This window comes from Schistocerca nitens, chromosome 1 (assembly GCF_023898315.1).
Source record: "Schistocerca nitens isolate TAMUIC-IGC-003100 chromosome 1, iqSchNite1.1, whole genome shotgun sequence".
NCBI classification, from domain to species: domain Eukaryota; kingdom Metazoa; phylum Arthropoda; class Insecta; order Orthoptera; family Acrididae; genus Schistocerca; species Schistocerca nitens.
Genome location: NC_064614.1, coordinates 639409271 through 639426160, shown reverse-complemented (window position 1 = coordinate 639426160; position 16890 = coordinate 639409271).

The following is a 16890-nucleotide window of genomic DNA, read 5'->3' as shown; positions in this document are numbered from 1 at the left end:
TTCAAGTAGTCTTTTATCTTCAGGGGGATAATCTATCATTTTACTTGGTCTGGGGTGATAGCGTCAATCTAATCTGTGTACACTGGCGCACCTGATGAGCAAGTGGCCATGTTTACAGCACACCCAGCCTGGTATAATTTCGATGACGCTGCTAGTTCTTCAGTTTTAGTATTCATTGAAGCGCTAATTTGGTGACACTTCGGCATTTCTTAAAGTATTATGTTTCGGTGACACACAATTGAAAGCCGTCGGCTATTGCGTTGTCCGTGGTGAGATGTACTGCCTGAAATATGGTATTCTCGGCACACTCTTCATACTGCGGATCTTGGAATATTGAATTCCTGAACGACTCCCGAAATGAAATGTCTCGTGTGTCTGGCTCCAACTACCATTCCGCGTTCAAAGTCTGTTAATTCCTGCCACGCGGCCGTAATCACGTCGGAAACCTTTTCACACGAATCACCCGACTACAAATGACAGCTCCACCGATGTACTGCCCTTTCATATCTTGTGTACGCGACACTACAGCCATCTGTGTATGTGCATATCGCTGTCTAATGAGTTCCATCACCTCAGTGTATAGTAACGTCCCTCGTTTAAGCTGTCAGTAATCATACATGGCTTAGCATTGCATCCGCTGACCGGCATTGTTTTACACCTTTTCCAACGAGTCAGCTGCACATTTCAACGCAACTCTAAGAAAATATGTAGCTCACACGGAAAAATTTAGATGTTTAACATAAGCGTTTTTGCTTTGGCTGATATATGAAACGCAGCAGTATCAGTACTGTGCGGTGTCAGTCCATCTCAGACCTTATTTTATTCCAAAATGAGTGTCTAAGAGATTCAAATAGTGAAATATTAATGTAGTTCTCATTTCTTTTTCCCTTTAACTTTTATAATTTGCTGAGGTGCACGATGTCATGGCATTATGGGTAGAAGTTTTCTTATTCTCCTTTGTCCCGAGTAAATGGGGAATGTTCCTAGTCCCTAGCCCCTTGTGGGTGGGCTGACCATCAAGGAGAAGCCAAATGACAGACAGGTAGCCCCCCCCCCCCCCCCCCCCCTATGGCAAGAGTGAGTCACGGCCTGCTTTCGCTATCTGTGCGAGGACCTCATAGGCGGGTCGGATCGCCGCACTTAGGCGTCCGGGTTTGGAAGACACAAGAGTACAATGGAGCGCTGACCTCAAGATAAACACGCGGGGAGGGGAGGAGGGTCCTAAATGCAGTAGGTCCAGCAGCCTGGCGCCAGCGGGTGAAGTCTCGCAAAAGATTTAATCGTCGAAGAATGCAGGAAACAGGACTCTCGGCCGAGATAAAATCATTCCCAGCCTCTCTGAAGTAGAACACCACTTAGGGCTACATGTTCTGTTTCAGCTCCCAGTCTTGGGGAGGAGGTAATGGAAAACAGAAGGCGCACATCTTGTAAGCGCGTGCATGATTCCTCACCTCTCCCCCCCCCCTCTCCTGCCCCCCCCCCCCGCCTCCCCAACATGGTAGCCGCACTGATGGGAGATCAAAAATTGTTTCAGAAATTTTGATTGGGCACTGCGTTTGACATCTCCCTGCTGTTGGTAATGACGACGGAAATGACGCTGTGCTCCGTGGCCACGAGAAGAGGCAGAGTTTCTTTTAGAGAACTTCATCCTCGGGCTCCGACTAATGAACACTGTCGATTCGGGCATCTAAAAGTCAACACTCCACACGAATACTTCACGTTCACGCATTTCTTTACATAACGGAGTTTTTTGGTGACCCATGGCTGATCACTTTTAATGTCATATACTGACGGAAAAAAACGCAACATCAAGAAGGAGTTCTGTGGAATAAATGAAACTTGGTGGCGTGTTTTTACATCTGAAAGATAATGTCTATTAAAATTTGACGACAGTCGCATAAGAGTGGCCCTAGTAGTGCCTGTATGTGGATGTAAATCAGATTAGCTTTAAAGACACGCTGTAACGGTCGTGAGCGGTAGTAACCTTTGAGATTGAACGCGGTGATATGAAGTTAGTCAAGCACGCTTTTATCAACACCTCACTGAGTTTGAACGAGATCGTGTAATAGGGCTACGGGAAGCTGGATGTTCCTTCTGCGATACTGCAGAAAGACTTGGCGGGAATGTAGCCACTGTATATTATTGCTGGCAACAGTAATCACTAGTATGTACGGCCATACGTACGCCACGTGGGGGGAGACCATCGTGTTTGGGGTGCGGCTCTGTCGCATCGTACTGCATCCGCAGCAGCAATTTGAGCAGCATTTCGTATCACAGTGATACAGCGGTTACTTTAAGAACAGGTCTGAGCCATGTCCCCTGTAACGTGCTTTCCACTGACCCAAACTACCGCCATTTGCGAATTCAGTGGTGTCCAGCGAGAGGTCATTGGTGGGCAGGGTGGAGGTTTGTTGTGTTTTCCGATGAAATCTGGTTCTGCCTCGGTGCCAGTGATGGCCGTGTGATGGTTAGAAGAAGGCCAGCTGAAGGCCTGCAACCATCCCATATACTTGATAGACGTATTGGACCTACAACTGGGCCTGCCAAAGTGGCCGAGCGATTCCACGCGTTACAGTCTGGAACCGCGCGACCGCTGCGGTCGCAGGTTCAAATCCTGCCTCGGGCTTGGATGTGTGCGATGTCCTTGGGTTAGTTAGGTTTAAGTAGTTCTAAGTTCTAGGGGACTGATGACCTCAGGAATTAAGTCCCGTAGTGCTCAGAGCCATTTGAACGAGCCGTACAACTGGTGTTACGGTGTAGGACCGCAGGAGCACTCTCGTGGCTATCCCACGCACTCTGACTGCAAATTTATACCTCAATCTGGTGATTCGACCTGTTGTGCTGCCATTCATGAAGAGCATTCCAGAGTGAGGATAACACTCAGCCACATGCCGCCGTTATAGCCCAACATGCTCTACAGAGTGTCGACATGTTGCTTTGGCTTTCGATCAACTATATCTGTCTCCAGTCGAACAGATTTGGGATATCATCGAACGACAATTCTAGCGTCATCTACAAACAGCAGTGACTGTCCCTGTACTCACCGACCAAGTCTAAAAGGCACGGAACTCCATCCTACAAACTGACATACGGCTCCTGTGCAACACAATGCATGAACGTTTGCATGCTTCCATTCAACATTCTGACGGTTACACCAGTCTTAGGTGCTTTGCCATGGTCCGCGCGGCTCCCGACGTCGGAGGTTCGAGTCCACCCTCGGGAATGGGTGTGTGTGTTGTCCTTAGCGTAAGTTAGTTTAAGTTAGATTAAGCAGTGCGTAAGCTTAGGGACTGATGACCTCAGTAGTTTGGTCCCCTAAGCCCTTACCACAAATTTCCAATTTTTTACCAGTTATTAACGTACCAGCATTTCATTTCTGCGGCGGCTTGTCTCGCGCTTACTTCAACTTTTGATCTTGTAATGTTAATTACTTAAACGTATTGCCTAGATTGTGTATTCCAGAAATTTCATTACTTTGCATTAATTATTTTTAGATCTTGCGATTTCTTTCCGTCAGTGTAGTTAGCCGTTGTCGCGGAGAAGAACTGCCAATTTCATCTGGCCGCACCGACGGCATGTGGATGCAGACTTCATTAGCGAGCGACTTCCACATGCTGCCTATTGACCAGCCGCGGGCACATCCCTCAGCCACAGTGCGTCGGCTGCTGCATCAACTGCAGTTTCAGTCATGGTAAGGGCGCTGTGCTGTAACTCTCGTGGTTATCCCACGCACTCTGACTGCAAATTTATACGTCACTCCGGTGATTCGACCCGCTTAATGTGCTTTTTGTTATCAAATGACAGGAGACATTGTGACACTTGTTCCCTTTGTTTGAATTCGACCTTTATCTTGCCTCCTCATTTGGAATTACATGTCATACTTATCGTGGGGTTCAGTGAGCAGTAAGATGTCTGTCATGGAAAACGGAACTCGAGCCTGTAGTGCTGAAATTACTCTTGTCTCATAAAAATGTGTAAAATTAATCACACACTGCTCGGTCAGAATTAATGTGCTTTTTGTTATCAAATGACAGGAGACGTTGTGGCACTTGTTCCCTTTGTTTGAATTCGACCTTAATCTTGCCTCCTCATTTGGAATTACATGTCTTACTCTGCAGTTCAAATGGTTCTGAGCACTATGGGACTTAACTTCTCAGGTCATCAGTCCCCTAGAACTTAGAACTACCTAAACCTAACTAACCTAAGGACATCACACACATCCATGCCCGAGGCAGGATTCGAACCTGCGACCGTAGCGGTCGCGCGGTTCCAGACTGTAGCGTCTAGAACCGCTCGGCCACTCCGGCCGGCACTCTGCAGTTATTTTAGGCTTAATTCTGTACTAATGTAACCTTATTTTGCCTCGCACAGAACACTGGCCAAAAGAAAATATATTTCCAGCATGTAAGCCACTTGCGGCGACCACAATTTTATGTTTATACTTAATTAATAAAGCTTTCTACTGGATCCCAGTTATTAGAAAAACTGATATTGGCATGACGTCGCAACCAGAGTACAGCGTTAGGGCTACTATTAATTGCAGTTTCATGTCGAAATAATCTGTGAGTAGCGCTTCCCTAACGCGCAAAGACTTGCTTGTTAGTGAGCGCTAAAGTTCGTGGGAGCCCTGCGTCACAGGATTCAGCATATTAGAACTGTTACAAACATTAGGTTACATGCTGCTCGAGCGGGCATACTTACAGTAGCAGTACTTTTATTCGTGTGTAGATCACGGTCTACAAGTCTATTGCTCATATCACGGTATTACAATATAAGAACAATAAAAATATTGTGACACAAGTATAGAGGCAGTTACGTACTTCCAAGTCTAGTATGATGAATGTGGGACAGAAGGTCGACTGCGGCCTTATAGCAGGAATGATCTTGGCACTTGCTTGAAGTAATTTAGGGAAATCACGGAAAACCTCAATCACGATTGCTGGTTGAAGACGGAAGCCTCCACCCCCACGAATGCAAGAAGACTATTTTCTAGAGTGTTATCTCAACTCGTTTGTCTATAGAGCACAATACTATTTTACAAATGAATTATTTAATAAAGTAAAAGGATAATGCTAGACTGTTCATTCATTTCTCACACCGTCATTGCACACAATACACACACCATACACACATTGTTTCATAACCTACACACAATACACACACTATCAGTTGACGTCAGTACCATTTCCGGTATCCCAGCAAGAAAGTCCAGGGTGTCCCCAAATAAGCTTTCGCCCTGGAGTCTCACTGACTGGAGCAGAATTGTCTTCAGTGATGGGTCCCGCTTCGAATTAAGATCCGATGACGTGTCTGGAGACGACCGGGACAGCGGTGGTGTGCCAGCTCGACGGTCGCCCGCCACACTGTACGAGTACAACAACCAGAAGTGACGGTCTCTGGCCGGCCGGTGTGGCCGAGCGGTTATAGGCGCTTCAGTCTGGAACCGCGAGACCGCTACGGTCGCAGGTTCGAATCCTGCCTCGGGCATGGATGTGTGTGATGTCCTTAGGTTAGTTAGGTTTAAGTAGTTCTCAGTTCTGGGGGACTGATGACCTCAGATGTTAAGTCCCATAGTGCTCAGAGCCATTTTTTGACGGTCTCAGATGTCATTTCGTGTCATAGTAGGACCCATTCGGTTATCATCCTCGACACCCTTACAGCGCAGGTGGACGTCGAAGATATTATACTCCCCATTTTGTTGCCCTTCGTGGCAAGTCATCCTGGGCTTACATTTCAGCAAGATAAAGCCCGCTCGTACATGGCGAGGGTTTCTGCTGCTTGTCTCCGTGCTTCCCAAACTCTACTTTGGCCAGTTAGGTCGACAGATCTCTCCCACATCGAGAACGGGTGAAGCATTATCAGCAGGACCCACCAACTGTCGCGCTATTCTGACGATCTAACTCCCCAATTGGACAGAATTTGGTATGGTATCCCTCAGAAAAATCCAACGACTCTCAGTGCCAAGCTGAATAAGTGCTTGCATAATGGACCATCGCGTTATTGACTTGCCCAGTTTGTGAAGCTCTTTTTCTTGAGCGAATCATCTTTTTTTTCTGAAATTGTAATCATTGCCGGGCGCTGTGGCCGAGCGGTTCTAGGCGCTTCAGTCCGGAACCGCGCTGCTGCTACGGTCGCAGGTTCGAATCCTGCCTCGTGCATGGATGTGTGTGATGTCCTTAGGTTAGTTAGGTGTAAGTAATTCTAAGTCTAGGGGACTGATGACCTCAGATGTTAAGTCCCATAGCGCTTACAGGCATTTGAATCATTTGAACCATTTGTAATCATTTGTTTCTATGTACATGTACATCACTTCTACCGCTTTAAATGTCGAAATATGACATCACTACCACTTACATTGGAGCATAACTGCTATCAAATGGAACGATCATATTATCTGTAGGAAACAACAATTCTGAAGTATTGTTCCAGAGTTCAGAGCCCTAATCAAGAAGGTACGACGTTGGACATCGAATTCAGAGGCGTGCTGCCAGGATCTTATCACATTGATACAGCAGAAATGCTCAGGGAAGTTAAATAGGATTCCATGAAGAAATACAACGTACTTCTCATGAAACTATGTTGAATAAGTATGGAGAAGACATTGTGACCATAGTGGTGCCACTGTCATATATCTCTCATAGTGATCAAACAGAGATTATGGCACAATTTTTCCCTTGTTCAGTACGCAAACGTAATAGGTTCGGTAAAGTAATCTCTGGAGTGTAAGTTCTGATTACATGTTAGGCGCTGACTTGGTCCTACAGCTGTCAATGTGTCTGCTATTTCTCCTACAAGAGAATGACAATGGAGGAAATTAGTTCATTTGCAAATATTACATGTTCCGTTGTGGAAGTCCTTCTTCCATTTCAATGTACAAGATGTTGCATAATGGCCGAGATATGGCTGTACTGTCCACATGCTACATTTTAAAAGTATACAGCATTTTACTCACCATAAAATACTATAAAAGAAGTTTTAACAACATCTTTCAAAGAGCTTTAACATACACCGTGTTGCTAAAATAACTTTCGGATGATGGATCACTGCCAAGTAACATATGTAGACCCCATTCCTTCTCGCACACACAAATGTGTTTATGTTTATGTCATGCAATATAGTAGGTATTTCATTGCCCAGGTCGCAGTTGATACATATCTTAGTCAATAATTTCGGCAAAGTTATATTGCCATCTTCAGATACTCGATACGTGAATTATAAAGCCACTACGTGTGTCACATTCCGATCTGGCCATTGAAAACATGGAGCTAAACTCACAGAAAAGACACTACCATGCAATACTAAGTACAATGAAATAAAACCCGTAACTGTATCAGCAAGGCACAGAGGTGTCAAATACGTCAAACAGAGTACACACACTGCTCTCAGATGCGTATGTGTTCATAACCGGCTCAGTACCGCCGAAAGGTAGTCAAAAGGACTGCATAATACTACTGTAGTATGAGACAAAGCCAGTTTCTGCTTCGTATGACACAAACAATTAAGGAATCTTTGCGCCATCAAATATTGCAGATGCGACCAAAAACAGTTCAGAGTATGAGTAACAAATTCACAATCCAATTCAAAGAGTGAAATATGCACAAGAAGTCGTAATCAGGAACACAATGCGATGAAACCAGCTTTTTTGTCAGAGTAGATCAGATCATTCTGAGGTTTTGATATGTGCTAAAGCACATTTATTTCCAACTGATAATGGCCACATAGTGGAAACTGTAATATGGAGTTTCAAAAATAAATAATTTTACGTCAAAAGACGACCATGACGTCACAAAAATTTACCTGACCCTAGCAAGAAGAACTTAATCTTAGTTTTTTTACTGAGAGTTCTCGAATATATTATTTTACACGGTCACAAAAATCTTTTAGTCTCCAGGTATGTGCTTCACAAAAACCATTCACTTTCCAGGCGCCCACTTTACTTCTCGGCTTCTATGCCCATTTTTAAAGTACACTGCGCAAAAAATATACCTTTTTCTTAAAAAAAATTAATTGTCTGCCATTTTTACGGATATGTTTGGAATTTGGTTCAAAGGTGCCTACGATCTTCCTCTGTACTGATGCAAAAGCGTGGCGCCCTGCGACTTCACCTCAGGGGTCGGCAAGGCTTTAAACGGCAAGGTGTTGACGTATGCGAAAAAAAGACCATAGCTCAGAAGTTCATGTGGGTTTTGAGGACGGTTAATCATGTCACAATTCCTCCCTGCGCCTCCGTGGACGTGTCACACGATGGGAAGGTCGTCACACCCCGTCTTACCCCACATTTCACCCCTTCTTTTGACGCCACTGTGATGGTGGGGGAACCGCGACGCCCAGTGGTTGAAATCACGAAGTTTTCTTATGGATGGCGAAGGAAAACGAGTCAAATACATCGCCGCTAAGAATCGACAGGAGAAACCCTCAGGAGGTGGCATAAAGGGCGTCCATGAAACCACCCCTTTCCTTGCGATTCTGTTTTTCACACATTTAGCGGTCGAAAACGACAGTGCGCTGTGCGTTCTTGACCGACATTCGACGTTACTGACACCCCCCCCCCCCCCTGGATGATTCAACGCTACTATAAGGACATCGTGGAGGTACAGCCCCATACATGTGATCTGAACCCTTTAAAGTGTAACAGCCCTTTGATGTGTAACACGATGGCAATTTCTGCTCTGTGTATACAGGGTGGGAACACTAGGGACCGTTCAAAACATTCGATGAAATTTGAACCTAGCCTACAGCCGCAAAGGTTGTTTATGGTTATTCATCTGTTTTGCGTTCTCCTATGTCGGTCCAACATTTTCAGGAACACATTCGTTGCCACATGGTCACCTCTGTGGAGCACTTTAAAAATTTAGCTGTCAGGGTACACCAAATTGCCTTAAGTGGTGCCTCGTGGCTGCTCTAGCACCTGAAATCAGGCAACCCAAGGCATGTCGAAGGGACTGCGTGCCCTTAGGCGCTAAAGCAGCCAAGAGGCACCATTCAGCCAAATGAGTGTTGAAGTTCCTGACGTGTACATTTATAAAGTAACCAAAAAAGATGCGTGAATGGCAACGAAGGTACTGGCGCAGTGGTGGACCTTAGAGGAACCATTTGCACTTTATTCACTCACATGTCAATGCTGCACTCCTCCATGATCATGCCATAGAAGGTCGCTAAACAGGAGGGCTGAATAAGCATAAATACCATTTGCTGATCACGTAAAAATTTCGTCGAAGGGGTCGGATCATTCCAATGGGGTTGCTGGCCCACGATGCTCATAGAGAAGGGGTGAATCGTCCGTGGGGTGTCAGGAATATCAAACGTTGTCAACAATGTTGTCCTGTTTCTCATCACACTTAAACTCTCGTTTCTGACCGCGAAATGTGTGGGAATGAACGCCCCAAGCAAAGGGGTGGTTTCATTGACGCCCTTTATTCCCCCCCCCCCCCCCCCTTCGGGACTTTTCGTGCCGATCTGAGCGCCAGATTGTCTAGAAAGTTTTTCTTGGTCACTCATAAGAAAACCGCGTGATTTCAACATAGGGTCGCGCTTCTGATCTTCATCTCAGAGGCGTCAAAAGAAGCGATGAAACGTGAAAAAGAGGAAATATTATGATCTTCTCATCGTGTGACACGTCCACAATGGCGTTGGGCAGGTTTGTGGTGAAATTTAAATCTCACACGAGCTCACACCCTTTTTCTGCATGTGTCGACACCTTGCCGGTGACGTCACAGGGCAGTACCGTTTTGCACCATTTCAGAGTAAGGCTGTATGAACCAAATTTCATCGCAATGGGAGACAATTACGAGGTTTGGAAAAAGTGATTTTCACCTTGTATACTGGATGATTAACTGCTCCTACCTGGACCTGCAGCTCCTTCAAATAGCACGCTCGTGATTTTCATATTCCCTTGCTCACTGCGCGCAAACTATTAGTCCCACAGAAACAATAACAGGTTCTTGTTATAGGAGATGTAATTAAATTTTGCACTGGGATACGTTTTTGCTAGATGCCGTACTTTTCGAATCATTCAAGAAAAATATACAAAATTTACCTTTGAACGTGTTTCTCTTGAATAATTCGAAAACTATGCCCAACAGAAACTTACTCTAGAACAAAATTTAACTATATTAAATTTCCTACAAAAAGTTCGTGGTCATTTTTTCTGTAGGACTAGTAGTTTGTGCGTAGGAAGCGAGGGAATACGAAAATCTCGTGCTTGGTGTTTGATGGCATTGTTGGGGCAGCCGAACACCTTGTACATGAAAAATATTGCCAGTTAAGTCTCGTATTATGAATTCAAAAGTGTGGAATTTCGCGCCATATTTTTTCGTATTCTAAGTTCACTGCCAGGCCCCTAGGAGCGCTGTCGTCGTACTCTGCTTCCATATCGTAACACCACTTATGTTTTGGTGTCCTGCACTTGTGCGCCGGCCGAAGTGACCGTGCGGTTCTAGGCGCTGCAGTCTGGAACCGCGAGACCGCTACGGTCGCAGGTTCGAATCCTGCCTCGGGCATGGATGTGTGTGATGTCCTTAAGTTAGTTAGGTTTAACTAGTTCTAAGTTCTAGGGGACTGATGACCTCAGACGTTAAGTCCCATAGTGCCCAGAGCCATATTTTTGCACTTGTGCCACTGCAGTGGCTCCGTAAGGAGGGAGAGGCGGCACTTGTCGGCACGTACACCCGCGCTCTCACTGTCGATGCCGCTATGTCGGTACTGATGTGGAACAGTTTGCCGCCCCGGTGAGTCACTGCAGGCTGGCGGTACGTCACCGTAGCCGCAGCGCGACTCTCACCTGCCTGCCCGTCTCACGTGACGCTGAGTCGCCCGCCTGTTCGCAGAACTCGGGCGAGGCCGCAGCCGCCTCCGCCGCAGCCTCGAAGCGCCTGTCGCTCCTTCCTCAAAACGCCGAAGGTCACAGCTACGGAGGCTCTTGTTTGGTTTTAGAAGGGTGTGAAGTCACTCTTGAGCGAGAAGACAAGGGACAGAGAAGTTAAACGCGCGATCAGTGAGATCGTTGTTCTGTTTACGATAGTCACATTGATTTAATAACTTAATTAATAAACACATTCGTGATCGCATTTTTTTTTTCGGTGACCGGTTTCGATCGCCTAAGAGATTATCATCAGAACTACATTCCTTGATCGCAGCGGGAATCGCTGGCGTGAAGCACTGCACGGACGGACCTGCTCCACGACAGCAATTCCTACTGTCAACGAGCAATGTATTTCTGATGATTGTCGCTTAGAAGATCGGAACCGGTCATAAAAAAAATCAAAAACTTAAATGCGATCACCACTGTATGTATTAAGAAAATTATAATATTGATAAATCGCTGTTTTGCCTGGAACAATGTTGTACAAAATTTTAATCACATTGATTAGTTTGACGGTACCTTCTCTTTATGTAAGATACAATTTTTAATTATATTTTCGAAAACATTTTGTGAAAACGAGCAGTTTCATACTAAGAAAAAAAGTCTAGATCGCAGAAATCATGTTTATTGGTGGCCGATTTTAGTACAAAGGCGGACCATCTTCAGACTGTGCTTCAAACTTGTGTGGAGACGGATCCACAGAGCAGGAACGGCAGAAGTCTCCATATCAGAGAGATGTTGACAGCTTCTGGAGACTTCGGTCGTTCCTGCTCCGTGAATCTGTCTCCACACAAGTTTGGAGCACGGTCTGTAGATGGTCCGTCTTTGGACAGAAACTGGTCACCAAATAAATGTGATTTGCGCGATCTGGACTGTTTTTCTGTATACTGTTTTACACCGAAGAGCCGAAGACCGAAGAAAACTGTAAACCTGCCCAATATCGTGTAGGGCACGCAGAAGTACCGCAACACGACTTGGCAAGGACTCCACTAATGTCTGAAGTAGTGCTGGAGGGAATTGACACTATGAATCCTGCAGGGCTGTCCGTAATCCGTAAGAATACGAGGGAGTGGAGATCTCTTTTCAACAGCACGTTGCAAGACATCCCAAATATGATGAATAATGTTCATGTCTGCGGAGTTAGGTGACCAGCGGATGTGTTTACACTCAGAAGAGTGTTCCTGGAGCCATTCTGTACCAATTCTGAACGTGTGGGGTGTCGCATTGTCCTGCTGGAATTGTCCAAGTTCGTCGCAATGCACAATGGACATGAATGGATGCAGGTGGTCAGACAGGGTGCTTACATATGTGTCACCTGTCAGAGTCCTATTTAGACATCCCAGGGGTCCCATATCACTCTAACTGCACAGGCCCCACACCATTACAGAGCCTCCACCAGCTTGTACAATCCTCTGCTGACATGCAAGGTCCGAGGATTCATGAGGTTGTCTCCATACCCGTACACGTCCATCCGCTCAATACTCTGACCAGGCAACGTGTTTCCAGTCATCAACAGTCCAATGTCTGTGTTGACGGGCCCAGGTGAGGCGTAAAACTTTGTGTCGTGCAGTCATCAAGGGTACATGAGTGAGCCTTCGGCTCCAGAAGCCCATATCGATGATGTTTCGTTGAATGGTTCGCACGCTGACATTTGTTGATGGCCCAGCAGTGAAATCTTCAGCAGTTTGCGGAAGGGTTGCATTTCTGTCACGATTGTCTTCAATCGCCGTTGGTCCCGTTCTTACCGAATCTTTTTCTGGCCGCAGTGATGCCGCGGATCTGATGTTTTACCGGATTCATGATATTCACGGTACACTCGTGAAATGGTCGTACGGGAAAATCCCCACTTCATCGCTACCTCGTAGATGCTGTGACCCATCGCTCGTGCGCAACTATAACACCACGTTCAAACTCATTTAAATCTTGATAATGTGCCGCGGTAGCAGCAGAAACCGATCTAACAACTGCGCCAAGCACTTGTTGTCTTATGTAGGTATTGCCGACAGCAGTGCCGTATTATGCCTCTTTACATATCTCCGTATTTGAATATGCTTAACTATACTAGTTTCTTTGGTGCTTCAGTGTATGATAAACAGAAACTCAACGAAAAAATTGAACAGTGTCTCGGATTGTCAAACAGAACCACTTAACAATTAAACTTAGAACTTCCCCCTCGTCATGAATTAAAAGAAAACGATATAAAGACGTGTAATTAGCAAGCTCTTTGTTCGGATGAAGTAATGAGTGTATCGACATGGGGTCTCAAGTTCTTCCATATTTCCTGATTTCCAAAAGGCTTTTGACAGCGCTCCTCGCAAGTGGCTTCGAATCAGAATGCGTGCCTGCGGAGTATGGTCGCAGTTGTGCGACTGGATTCGTTATTTCCTATCAAGAAAGGTCACCGTTCGTAGTAATTGACGGACAATCATCGTGTGAAACACAAGTGATACCTGCGGTGGCCCAAGAAAGTTTTATAGGCTTTCAACTATTGCTAATCATATAAACGGATCAGGAGACAATCTGATCAGCCCTCTTCGACTGTCTAAAGATGGTGCTATTGTTTACTGTCTACGAAAGTCAACAGATGATCAAAACCAGTCGCAAAATTATTTAGACACATAACTGTGAGGTGGAGAAAGTGGTAATTGGCTCTAAATAATGAAAAATATAATATAATCCACGAGAGTAAAAAAAGGGATTGATTACATTTCCTTTAGACGATAAATCACTCAAATGTAAACTGTACTGCTGATCCAGCTAAATGTCTAGAAATTACAATTACGAACTACTTAAATTGGAACCAGTCTACTACAGAGTCTACTAAAGAAACTACAAGGTGTTTCAAAAATGACCGGTATATTTGAAACGGCAATAAAAACTAAACGAGCAGCGATAGAAATACACCGTTAGTTGCAATATGCTTGGGACAACAGTACATTTTCAGGCAGACAAACTTTCGAAATTACCGTAGTTACAATTTTCAACAACAGATGGCGCTGCGGTCTGGGAAACTCTATAGTACGATATTTTCCACATATCCACCATGCGTAGCAATAATATGGCGTAGTCTCTGAATGAAATTACCCGAAACCTTTGACAACGTGTCTGGCGGAATGGCTTCACATGCAGATGAGATGTACTGCTTCAGCTGTTCAATTGTTTCTGGATTCTGGCGGTACACCTGGTCTTTCAAGTGTCCCCACAGAAAGAAGTCACAGGGGTTCATGTCTGGCGAATACGGAGGCCAATCCACGCCGCCTCCTGTATGTTTCGGATAGCCCAAAGCAATCACACGATCATCGAAATATTCATTCAGGAAATTAAAGACGTAGGCCGTGCGATGTGGCCGGGCACCATCTTGCATAAACCACGAGGTGTTCGCAGTGTCGTCTAAGGCAGTTTGTACTGCCACAAATTCACGAAGAATGTCCAGATAGCGTGATGCAGTAATCGTTTCGGATCTGAAAAATGGGCCAATGATTCCTTTGGAAGAAATGGCGGCCCAGACCAGTACTTTTTGAGGATGCAGGGACGATGGGACTGCAACATGGGGCTTTTCGGTTCCCCATATGCGCCAGTTCTGTTTATTGACGAAGCCGTCCAGGTAAAAATAAGCTTCGTCAGTAAACCAAATGCTGCCCACATGCATATCGCCGTCATCAAACCTGTGCACTATATCGTTAGCGAATGTCTCTCGTGCAGCAATGGTAGCGGCGCTGAGGGGTTGCCGCGTTTGAATTTTGTATGGATAGAGGTGTAAACTCTGGCGCATGAGACGATACGTGGACGTTGGCGTCATTTGGACCGCAGCTGCAACATGGCGAACGGAAACCCGAGGCCGCTGTTGGATCACCTGCTGCACTAGCTGCGCGTTGCCCTCTGTGGTTGCCGTACGCGGTCGCCCTACCTTTCCAGCACGTTCATCCGTCACGTTCCCAGTCCGTTGAAATTTTTCAAACAGATCCTTTATTGTATCGCTTTTCGGTCCTTTGGTTACATTAAACCTCCATTGAAAACTTTGTCTTGTTGCAACAACACTGTTTTCTAGGCGGTGAAATTCCAACACCAGAAAAATCCTCCGTTCTAAGGAATAAACCATGTTGTCTACGGCACACGTGCACGTTGTGAACAGCACACACTTGCAGCAGAAAGACGACGTACAGAATGTCGCACCCACAGACTGCGTTGTCTTCTATATCTTTCACATCACTTGCAGCGCCATCTGTTGTTGACAATTGTAACTACTGTAATTTCGAAAGTTTGTCCGCCTGAAAATGTACTGTTGTCCCAAGCATATCGCAACAAACGGTGTATTTCTATCGCTGCTCATTTAGGTTTTATTGCCGTTTCAAATATACCGGTCATTTTTGAAACACCCTGTACCTGTACTACGCTCATACGCTGTTTTCCGGAGGACTGCGGTGCGGCAAGGGATTCTTACCAGTCAGCACTGGTGGAGGATATCAAAAGGTTCAATGATGGCAGCACGTATCGTATTATTATGATACACAAGTTGTGGCGATAATCATTAAAACAAAGACTTTGTAGTTAAGGCGAGGTCTTTACATGAAATTTTAATCACCAAGTTTCTCTACTGAATGTGAATATGTTTTGTGGATACCTACCTACACAGACAGAAATGGCCTTCCTTATTGAGAAATAAGAGCTTGATCGGAAAGATTTAGGCGTTCGTTTCCCCTACGTGCTATTGGAGAGTGAATCGATACAGGACTTGTCTGAAGGCAACCACTCAAGCTTGAACTGCAGAGTACAGTGCTCATGTAGGTGCAGCAATGAGAAAGTGACACGATACTGAAAAAATATCCAGGTAAGTGCGAGCACGACTCGTGTCGTGAGGGTTCCGGGCAAACGTAATTATACATAAAGACACTTCATCCACCCTCGAAATCAGGAATTTCGACCAATTTTGCCTGTTACCGGTACCTACAAACATGGTCGAAATTCCCGATTTCTGATGTGGATGAACTGTCTTTAAGTACGACTCCCGATACCGCGTACCCGTGGTCTGTGAGCATGGTGTCCTTGACTAGTAATCAAAATATTAACGGTCCCGGGTTCAAACACCGTCAGTGCATAAATTTTGAATAAAAGTCGACACCATTGGCGGCCGAAGATTGCCGGCATGAGAAGTCACACTTTTTCTGCCAAAGGCCTTGTCAAAGAAGGCGGAGGAGCGGAGAGAGATTCTGGGTAATGATCATCGACATGAGTATGCAGAACGCAATGGAAACCACTTTATTAAAGATATAATGTGTATCCTTAGGACATGTGGCCTGTAACTGAAAAAGTGTCATGATTATCTCTCCATTGACAAAACATTCCGGAATTTTCCCCATTCTGATCTCCGGGAGGGGTCTACCAAGGGAGAGTTGAACATGAGAAAATGATTGAATAATAAACGAACGGGTAATTCTGTACGTAAAGGGGGCTGAAATCTAATAGTCGTGGGTGACTGTAATGCGATTGTAGGGGAGGAGTAGAACAGAGGGTTACAGTAGAATGTGATCTTGGCGTAGGAATGTGAGAGGAGAAAGACTAATTGAATTCGGCAATAAATTTCAGCTACTAATAGCGATTACTCTGTACAGGAGTCACAGGAGGAGGACGTACACTTGGAAAAGAAAGGGACATCCAGGACAATTCCAGTTTGATTGCAACATGGTCAGACAGAGATTCCGAAATCAGATACTGGATCGTAAGGCGTACTTAGGAGCAGATTTAGACTCAGGTCACAATTTAGATATGACTAAGAGTGGGCTGAAGTTTAAGAGACTAGTCGGGAAGAACCAGTACGCAAGGAAGTGGTATACGGAAGTATTAAGGAAGGAAGAGATACGCTTGAAGTTTTCTAAGGCTTTACATAATACGATAGTAATTACCTCAGGAGGCACTTCAGTTGAACAGGAACGGATATCTCAAAAAATGAAACTCTAACAAGTTGGAAAGGAGAATACAGGGAAAAGATAAGTGCGAAGAAACCATGAGTAACGGAAGAAATACTTCAGGTG